Here is a 9,589-nt window from a genome sequence, read left to right as displayed (position 1 = left end):
CCTCTAGGATGACTGGTTAAGCTTTTTGTAATTATTTAGGACAGTGAGCCTACAGATTACAGCGTCAGATGACCGGCAGCACCGTCTAAATAATATTGGTATAATACAGCATTAAAATATTTAAAGTCACATCAATCACATCAAGGTTATACAACAGAGCAGAAATGATATTTACCAAGTCCGGACGGACTAACGTTCCCCCTGGAAGCCTTCCTGTGTTTCTCCACGATATCTCTAAAACCCTAGCTATTTATTCAAAACTCTCAGAGACAGCGAATATCGCCTGGGGATACAAGGCGGTCCTCCCCCTATCAAGTGAATTTCCACAGCGACCAAGACGGCATATCTTTCTCTTACATCGCCAGACTGGCTGTCGCCATTCGCCAAATCACGGCCGTAAAAACCGCACTCGCGGAGGTATTACATAACTACTGGCCACCTGGCTCCGCATCTGGGCTGGGTGTGTATTGGAAAGTACAGCTCGACGACCGTCGCGCAGAGGTATTACGTAACAAGTTGTCCAACTGGGCTAAGTGCATATTCGAACTGCACACGGCCCTCTAACACAATTAATATCGCCACAGGCGAAAACAAAATTAAGAGCATGTTCCGTCACAGTGAAAATAAATAGTAAATGTAGTAAATTAAGTGGAACATCAAGTCAAAAAATTAAATAATAATAAATAAATAAATATTTTTGTGCGTTTTAGGCTAATGGAATTTCATCCACGACTAATCAATAACATATAGTACAAACTCAACACGACTGAATAAGGAAGTAAATCCAGGTCGTGCAATATCTTACTTTAAACTACAGCGGCAGATGTTAGATGGTTAAATCAAACTTTCGAAGTGGCAAATACAAATATTTGAAAACTTACAGTTTCCTTTTAGAATAATAACTATCTGAAAATGAATGTCAAATGACACCTCGGCCAACTCAAGGAAGCTTCTCCGATGGTTTTGGTTTGCTCCAGCCAATGATTCGTTAGCACTGAGAGGTATGGTACCAAAGAAGAGAGTTCAGGAAGGAAATGTTTTATTTAACGACGCACTCAACATATTTTATTTACGGTTATATGGCGTCGGACATATGGTTAAGGACCATACAGATATTGAGAGAGGAAACCCGCAGTCGCCACTTCATGAGCTACTCTTTTTGATTAGCAGCAAGGGATCTTTTATATGCACCATCCCACAGACAGGATAACAAATACCACGGTCTTTGATATACCAGTCGTGGTGCACTGGCTGGAGCGAGATATGGCCCAATGGGCTCACCGACGGGGATCGATCCCAGATCGACCGCACATCAAGCGAACGCTTTACCTTAGCTTAGCTTAGTAACTGGTTTAACGTGTCCATATACCACTAGGGTTTTCAACACGCCTATCCCGAGTCCGGCCTCCGATAAGATAGGGGGTCTGACTCGGGACAGGGATAACCTAACAAATACGGTCAATTTTGAAATTTTGAATTTTAACACCAAAAGTATAAAAAAAAGGGGAAAATTGGGGTTAATAAATTTTGGCTGCGCCCTCAAACAGAAATATTAACATTCGTAACGTATATAAATTAGTAATATAATTGCGGCGCAAATTTAGATGGGCTGGTCTAAAATTAATTATAATTATTGAACAGTGTTCATTAAGCCCATGGGAGTTTAGGAGGAAAGGCTATAAAATTGGCAGAATTATACAACAACAACAACAAAAATAATAATAATAATAATAATTTTGGACAAGGGCCTGCCAATCATATTCTAAACATTGGTGTGACCAGGTAAGGCCAAACTGCCTACGCCTATGGCCCCAAAGAATCCCCTAACTCCCGGCATCCCCCACCCCCACCCCCACCCCCACCCCCACCCCCTGGGAAGGAGGAAGGTGTTCGAAAGTTTTGCAGTCGAGTCCACCGGAAGGACAGAGATGTACCCGGCAGATCCACGAAGAAACAGGCGACCTCTCAGTTGTCCTCTAAAATAACACGTTTAAATCATTCAGAAGACGCTGCCATTACTCACTTTAATCTATAAAACCTAGGACAGTAGACGAGGTAATGTCACTTTAGTTTATAAAACCTAGGACAGTAGACGAGGTAATATCACTTTAGTCTATAAAACCTAGGACAGTAGACGAGGTAATATCACTTCAATCTATAAAACCTAGGACAGTAGACGAGGTAATATCACTTCAGTCTATAAAACCTAAGACAGTACACGAGGTAATGTCACTTTAGTCTATAAAACCTAGGACAGTAGACGAGGTAATGTCACTTTAGTCTATAAAACCTAGGACAGTAGACGAGGTAATGTCACTTTAGTCTATAAAACCTAGGACAGTAGACGAGGTAATATCACTTTAATCTATAAAACCTAGGACAGTAGACGAGGTAATATCACTTTAGTCTATAAAACCTAGGACAGTAGACGAGGTAATATCACTTTAATCTGTAAAACCTAGGGCAGTAGACGAGGTAATATTAACCAAGCCACTACTAAAGGCACAGACCAGACACCTGCCCTGTTAAATGACATTAGGTGGGTTTTTTAGGGGTTTTTTAAAATTAATTAAAAATATAAAATAATGATTTAAATATGGATAAAATATCAAACCAAAATTAAAAGACACATATATTTATAACATGCAATTTACCATACGACAACACATAACATATATACACAAACCAAAAAATACATAATATGCCGCCGAATAATATTAGGGAGCCGGGCATAAATAAATATAGAGAAAACGATTACTCAGATATCTTAAATATTAAAATTGACCGGCCTCGGAGCGTAGTGGTTAGGCCATCGGTCTACAGGCTGGTAGGTACTGGGTTCGGATCCCAGTCGAGGCATGGGATTTTTAATCCAGATACCGACTCCACCCTGAGTGAGTGCTCCGCAAGGCTCAATGGGTAGGTGTAAACCACTTGCACCGACCAGTGATCCATAACTGGTTCAACAAAGGCCATGGTTTGTACTATCCTGCCTGTGGGAAGTGCAAATAAAAGATCCCTTGCTGCCTGTCGTAAAAGAGTAGCCTATGTGGCGACAGCGGGTTTCCTCTAAAAAAATCTGTGTGGTCCTTAACCATATGTCTGACGCCATATAACCGTAAATAAAATGTGTTGAGTGCGTCGTAAAATAAAATACTTCTTTCTTTAAATATTAAAAATGTTATTGTAAACAGTTGACAAGCATCGCGCAACCGATCGATACAGCGTGTGCACAACAGGTCGTGACCTAGCTCTGACCTCTGAAGTCAGAACACACAAAGCGAGGTAATCATTTAAACTATTGATCGATGTGCGCTGAGAGTTGGGGCCACTGTGTACGGATAATAAAACAAAATAAAACTATAATAACAAATTAAACCAAACATAAAAAATCAAATATATAATTTAAATTAAATTAATTAATATATTATTTAGAAAAAAATTCAAAAATAAAACAAATTAATTAATTACTTAATTAATAATTAAATATAAAATAATTTAAATAAAATAAATTGATATAAACTTAAATATATTAATCATTAATGTATTATTAAGCACGGTAGTAGCCAAGCTATCAAACTAAGCCATTAATTAGAAAAGATTTTACTATTCAAAAGAAACGTCGCGCAACCGATCGATAAGTGCAGCGTGTACACTCAAAATATCGATCGATATGCGCTGTGGATTGAAACTACTGCAAACCGGCTATAAAAGAAAAATAGTAAAATTATATCAAGTGTGTTTATAAAAAAGATACGGCCCAAGAAAGAAATGCAACAGGTTTTCGAATGGGAAATGGTAACCCCCGAGTTTTCTGACCAATTTTGTAATACATTCAAATCCGACTGGAGCTCTTTTTTAACCAGATCAAAAGTATTTCCAACCCTCCAGAAGGCAGTAACGTCTGCAAAGAGACCGGTACTTAATTGTGAATCGTTAGATTTACCACTGTCTGTGAATGATTGTGCCAAATCGTTTATAAAAATTCCATAAAGTATCGGTGCAATCACTGACCCCTGGGGGATACCATTTTCCAGTTCCAAACAGGGTGAAGAGTATCCTTTATAATTAACATTGAAACTTCTATTATTTATAAACCGATCGATAAAATTAAACATTGAACCTCTTACATCCATTTTATAAATTTTTGGTAGTAGTCCATGCCTCCAAACCATGTCGTACGCCTTTTCGATATCCACAAATACACCCGTCAACTTGTGTTTCTTCCGAAAGGCATGTTTAACTTCGGTTTCCAAACGTACAAGGTGGTCGGTTGTGGAGTGTTTTTTTCTAAACCCACTTTGAAATTTTGTAAATAACTTGTTTAATTCCAAAAAGTGGGAAAGGCGAGTGTTAACCATGCACTCCATGGTTTTGCAGACGCTGGACGTAAGAGAAATCAGCCGGTAATTTTTGGGATCGGTAAGGTCCTTCCCCCTCTTAGGGAGAGCAAACACTTCTGCATGCTTCCAACTGAGGGGGAGATAACCCTGTTTCCAAATAAGATTGAATAACTCCAAGGAAAGCTTAAGTATTTTAGTGGGCATATGTTTAAAAAAGAGATATTTAAATTTATCAGGGCCTGGAGCCGATCCTTTACGGTGTTGAAAAGCTTTGAGCATTTCTTGGAGTGTAAATGGCATGTCATACTCATTGCCGCTTACACGGAATTTAGAATCAAGGGGAATTTTTGTTTGATGTTTTTCTACAAATATTTTACGTTTTTGAAATTCTTTGGACAAATTAGAGGTGGCCGAATTTTGTTTAAACGTAGCTCCAAGAATATCTACTTTAGATTGTTTAGTTTTATAAACTTTACTGTTTTTTTAAATATTTGTAAAACTGCCCCGTTTTCCCTGTATTCTTTTAATCTTCGACCAGACCTCCCTTCCAGTGGTGCTTTCACCAATGGAGCTGACAAATGTTTCCCATGAGGCTCTTTTTTCTTTAGCTATTGTATAAACTAATTTATATTTATCATGTTTAAAATTTTGAATACTAATATCATTTCTGTCTTTTTGTAACTTTATTTCTTAATCTGTTTCTTTCTCTATTAAGTTTAATTCTTCCGATCACCAAGCGACGGAATTAATTTGTCCTTTATTACTGCGTACTGGAATGGTTTTAGTAGCAATATCAATAATTGTTTTAACTAACTGATCACTAAATATATCAATATTAGAATTTGTTTATCTCCTCACGATTAATTTCGGCGAACATACTCTCAAATTGGGGTCAATCTGCTTGAATAAAATTCCAACCATGTTTTTGTTTACTATTATCTTCCCAAATACAATTTTTGTTATACATTGTTTTAACAGGGAGGTGGTCGCTACCAAATTCACTGAGCACCTCCCACTCACACTTAGCTGCGGCGCTCCTCGAAATCATGGTGACATCCAGGCACGACCACATATGATGAATATCTGAGAAAACAGTTGGGGTGCCAACGCTTTACCACACACGCCCCAAGAGAGTTCAGTGTCAAAGTTCGAGGTGTACCGTCAAAATTTAATGTTTACGGAGTAAAATCAGCTGTGGCTGTGATTGGCAGTACTAATAATATGTAACATTGATTATTTGTGCAAATACGTTTATCCATTGACAATACACAAATAAACTGTTATGTGTTATGCAGTTGTTATGCAGTATATACCAGACGTTGAAACTAATGTGAGGTGCGACACTTTTTATTAGTGTACTTACTGGATGTGTTAATACGCTACTTATATCAGTTTTGTTAGTAAATGTTAACATTAATGGCAATAACATTTTATTTGGTCTATTAGAACCTGTACTGGGTCCCGGCTATGTATAATTGAAAGACCGCCATACAAGAAAGAACTATGTTGGTGAAAAGAAAAGATATATATTTTGTAGCATCCACCTTACTCCAACCCTCCACATACAGCATATATGTCGTATGTGTTTACTACTTGGACAAATCATACGTACATGTGTTTAGTCCCTGGACCAAATATTTGGTAAATAAAGGTCTGAATTCTCACAAAATTGGTTTTGACGAGTGATGTGTCATAAGTAGCCGAATAAACACAGTTTTTAGTATATAACGGATAGGCACCACCCACACAGGGTAACCGCCACTCTATAAATATCAGAATCCGTTCTGGAAGTCAGTATATAAGTCTTTTTTTCTTTCTTGTTTTGGTATATTTGAACGTTTAACAATTCATCGTAAGTAATTTCGCCTGCAATATATTTAACATTTGCCAATGAATAATCCTTATATATTGTTCAATTAAAAACTGAACTTATTTCTCATGGACAACTGATGATACATGGCAGGAAATAGCATTTGAAGGTATCTAAATTATTCAATTATATAACACTGCCAAATAATTCTTAAACTAGTCAAAACTTGTCACTTTAAAATGACTAATTTTCAGATTTCAGTTCAAAATGTCCTCCCCCGTACTCACACAAAGAACTTTGTGCTTTCTGTGGTATCACAATCAAACCACATTGGAACGACCGCCGGTAGCAGGGGTGTATAGTAGGTGGTTACAAAAGCCAGAAGTAACTATTGAATACTCTCAGAAGAGATCAGACTAAGCCCACAGCTAAAATCTGATGGGGAATGGCAGATGTGTGGCACTGATAGCCACAAGAGACAAGCACATATCGATCAGTGATATATTCTTTTTCAGGAACCGACTCAATTGTCCTGGCATATATCTCCACTACAGTGCGTTACATTACAATCTGTCCCGGAGAGGAAAGGAGAAAAGTCAGAATTTACCCCATGAGGGTCGTGTTTGAAACATAAATGTAGAGAACATATTATTTGTTTCCATGCCATTATGATGTTTTCTGTCAAAGATCAGGTATCACCATGGCAACAGTCAAACACAGTGAACTAGACGCACACATTACCTGTCAGATCACATAGCTCGGAAATAACAGATAAAATAAAAAACACAATGTAATTTTATTATAAATAGCATAAAATATTCAAGAAAGCAAGTGCTCATTTCCTCATGTTAGAACAACCGAATCTGCCTAGTATGTTTATACTATTGAATAAGTTAGTTTGTCTTGTTTAATATATTAATCATCGGCTATTGGAAGAAAGGAAATTATTTATTTAACGACGCAGTCAACACTTTACTGACGGTTATATGGCGTCAGACATATGGTTAAGGACCACACAGATAGAGAGAGAGAGAGAGAAGAAACCCGCTGTCGCCCCTTTATTGGCTACTCTTTTTGATTAGCAGCAACGGATCTTTTATATCCACCATCCCACTGACAATGTAGTGCATACCACGGCCTTTGATATGCCAGTCGTGGTGCACTGGCTGGAACGAGAAATAGCCCAATGGGCCCACCGACGGGAATCGATCATAGATCGGCCGCGCATCAAGCAAGCGTTTTACCACTGGGATATCTCCCGGCCAAATAACTGAGCAATAACTGATCTAAAAAAAAAAAAAAAAAAAAAAAAAAAAAAAAAAAAATATATATATATATATATATATATATATATATATCGATGCAAACAGTTTATTTTTATCATACTCATAACATCATGTGGAAACAAATTTAAAAAAAAAAAAAATATATATATATATTTGCGCGTTTTAGGCTATCAGAATTTGATCCACGACACATTACTAATCAATAACGTACAGTACAAACTCAACACGACTGAACAAGGAAGTAAATCCAGGTTGCGCAATATCTTATTTTAAACTACAGCAGTAGATGTTAGACGGTTAAATCAAACTTAGATACATTTCTAAGTGACAAATATAAATATTTGTATAAATTTGAAAACTTACAGTTTCCTTTTAGAATAATAACTCTGAAAATGAATGACAAATGACACCTCGGCCAACTCAAGGAAGCTTCTCCGATGGTTTCGGTTTCGATTGCTCCAGACAATGATTGGTTAGCACTGTGAGGCATTGTACTGGTTCTGTCACGTGAAATCGATATCAGTTTCTGAATGTTAACATTTAATTTATGTTTAATGTTTAAAAGCATTTTTCTGTCGTGTCATAGTTTACGGTACCCGCCTTGCGGCGGTGCAAGTGAGGAACGGTTATATTGATTTTCCAATAATAACCTACGGATTTTGTAGTTCTAAGTTATAGTATTAATTATCCATAAATTCAGCTGTGATGTACTGTTTATATTATTTTATTACACAATTTAAAACATATCGACAAGGGATGAAACTTCATTGTGAAAATAAATAGTAAATGTAGTACGTTAAGTGGAACATCAAGTGGAAACAAATAAAACACTAAAAATAATGATTCGTTAGCACTGAGAGGTATGGTACCAACGAAGAGTTCAGGAAGGAAATGTTTTATTTAATGACGCACAAAACACATTTTATGTACGGTTATATGGCGTCAAACATACGGTTAAGGACCACACAAATAACGAGAGAGGAAACCCGCTGTCGCCACTTCATGGGCTACTCTTTTCGATTAGCAGCCCACAGACAGGGTGGTACATACCACAGCCTTTGATATACCAGTCGTGGTACACTGGCCGGAACAAGAAATAGCCCAATGGGCCCACCGACGGGGATCGATCCCAGACCGACCGCGCGTCGAGCGTGCGCTGTACCACTGGCCTACGTCCCGCCCACGAGTTTTGACGAGTGATTAGTCATAAGTAGACGAATAAACAGTTTTTAGTATATAACGGATATGGACCACACACACAGGGTATCCTCCACTCTATAAATATCAGAACACTTTGTGGAAGACAGATTTTAAGTAAAAAACCGAGATATAACAAAGCACTATATTGGTGAAGAAAGTGATATGTGTTTTGACATCAACCTCACCCCACCCCTCCAAATACAACCTGTATATATAAACAAAAACAAAACAAAATATATCGTATGTGTTGAAAACGTGGGCAAATCATACGTAAATTTAATTAATCCTTGGATCAAATATTGTGTAAATAAATAAAAAACAACCATTTTGGAGGCCGAATTCTCCCAGAATGATTTTCGACGGTTGATGAGACATAAGTAGCCGAATAAACACAGTCCGTAGTACATAACGGATAGGGACCACCCACACAAGGTATACGTGACTCTATAAATATCAGAATCCTTTGTGGACGTCAGTATATAGGTCGAAGACCCCCATAGAAGAATATAAGACTCTTTCATATTGTTTGGGGTGGATAGAGTAATCCCACCCGAGAGGCACCAAAATCAGGTAAAATCCCGAGGCTTGCCGAGGGGTTTTACCTATTTAGTGATTCCAAGGGTGGGATTTCCCTATCCACCCCCAAACAATATGAAAGAGTCTTTTTCTCTCATTCCCTTAAGACGAAACCCAGTAAAAACGCATTTAACATTGAAGATGGAAGCCATTTTTTTCTTAATGTTTTCTTTATTTTTACATTATATTAACATACAAAAAACGTTTTTTTTAAATTCTCTATACATGAAAAAGGCAAACTACATTTCACCATAAACTTTAATCACAATACCTATCAATATCAAGCGTCCATGGAAAGTAAATCGTCCATCCGTAGTTTCACGACTATGGCTAGCAAGTGCATATGCGCTTTAAAAAATAGTCCTCTTAACATA

General features: G+C 37.4%; 1 protein-coding gene across 1 annotated transcript in view; it reads right to left on the bottom strand.

The window, feature by feature from the left end:
* LOC121373566 overlaps positions 1-7,868 on the bottom strand; it is a 15,419-nt gene extending 7,551 nt beyond the window's left edge. Inside the window, exon 1 of the mRNA XM_041500247.1 lies at positions 7,803-7,868. The gene's annotated coding sequence lies outside the window, so the exon portion shown is untranslated. The remainder of the gene's footprint in view (positions 1-7,802) is intronic.
* Positions 7,869-9,589: the final 1,721 nt, after the last annotated feature.

This window comes from Gigantopelta aegis, chromosome 5 (genome assembly GCF_016097555.1).
Source record: "Gigantopelta aegis isolate Gae_Host chromosome 5, Gae_host_genome, whole genome shotgun sequence".
Taxonomy (NCBI): domain Eukaryota; kingdom Metazoa; phylum Mollusca; class Gastropoda; order Neomphalida; family Peltospiridae; genus Gigantopelta; species Gigantopelta aegis.
Note: the sequence above shows the minus strand (reverse complement) of the source record. Positions and strands in the feature narration are given on the sequence as shown.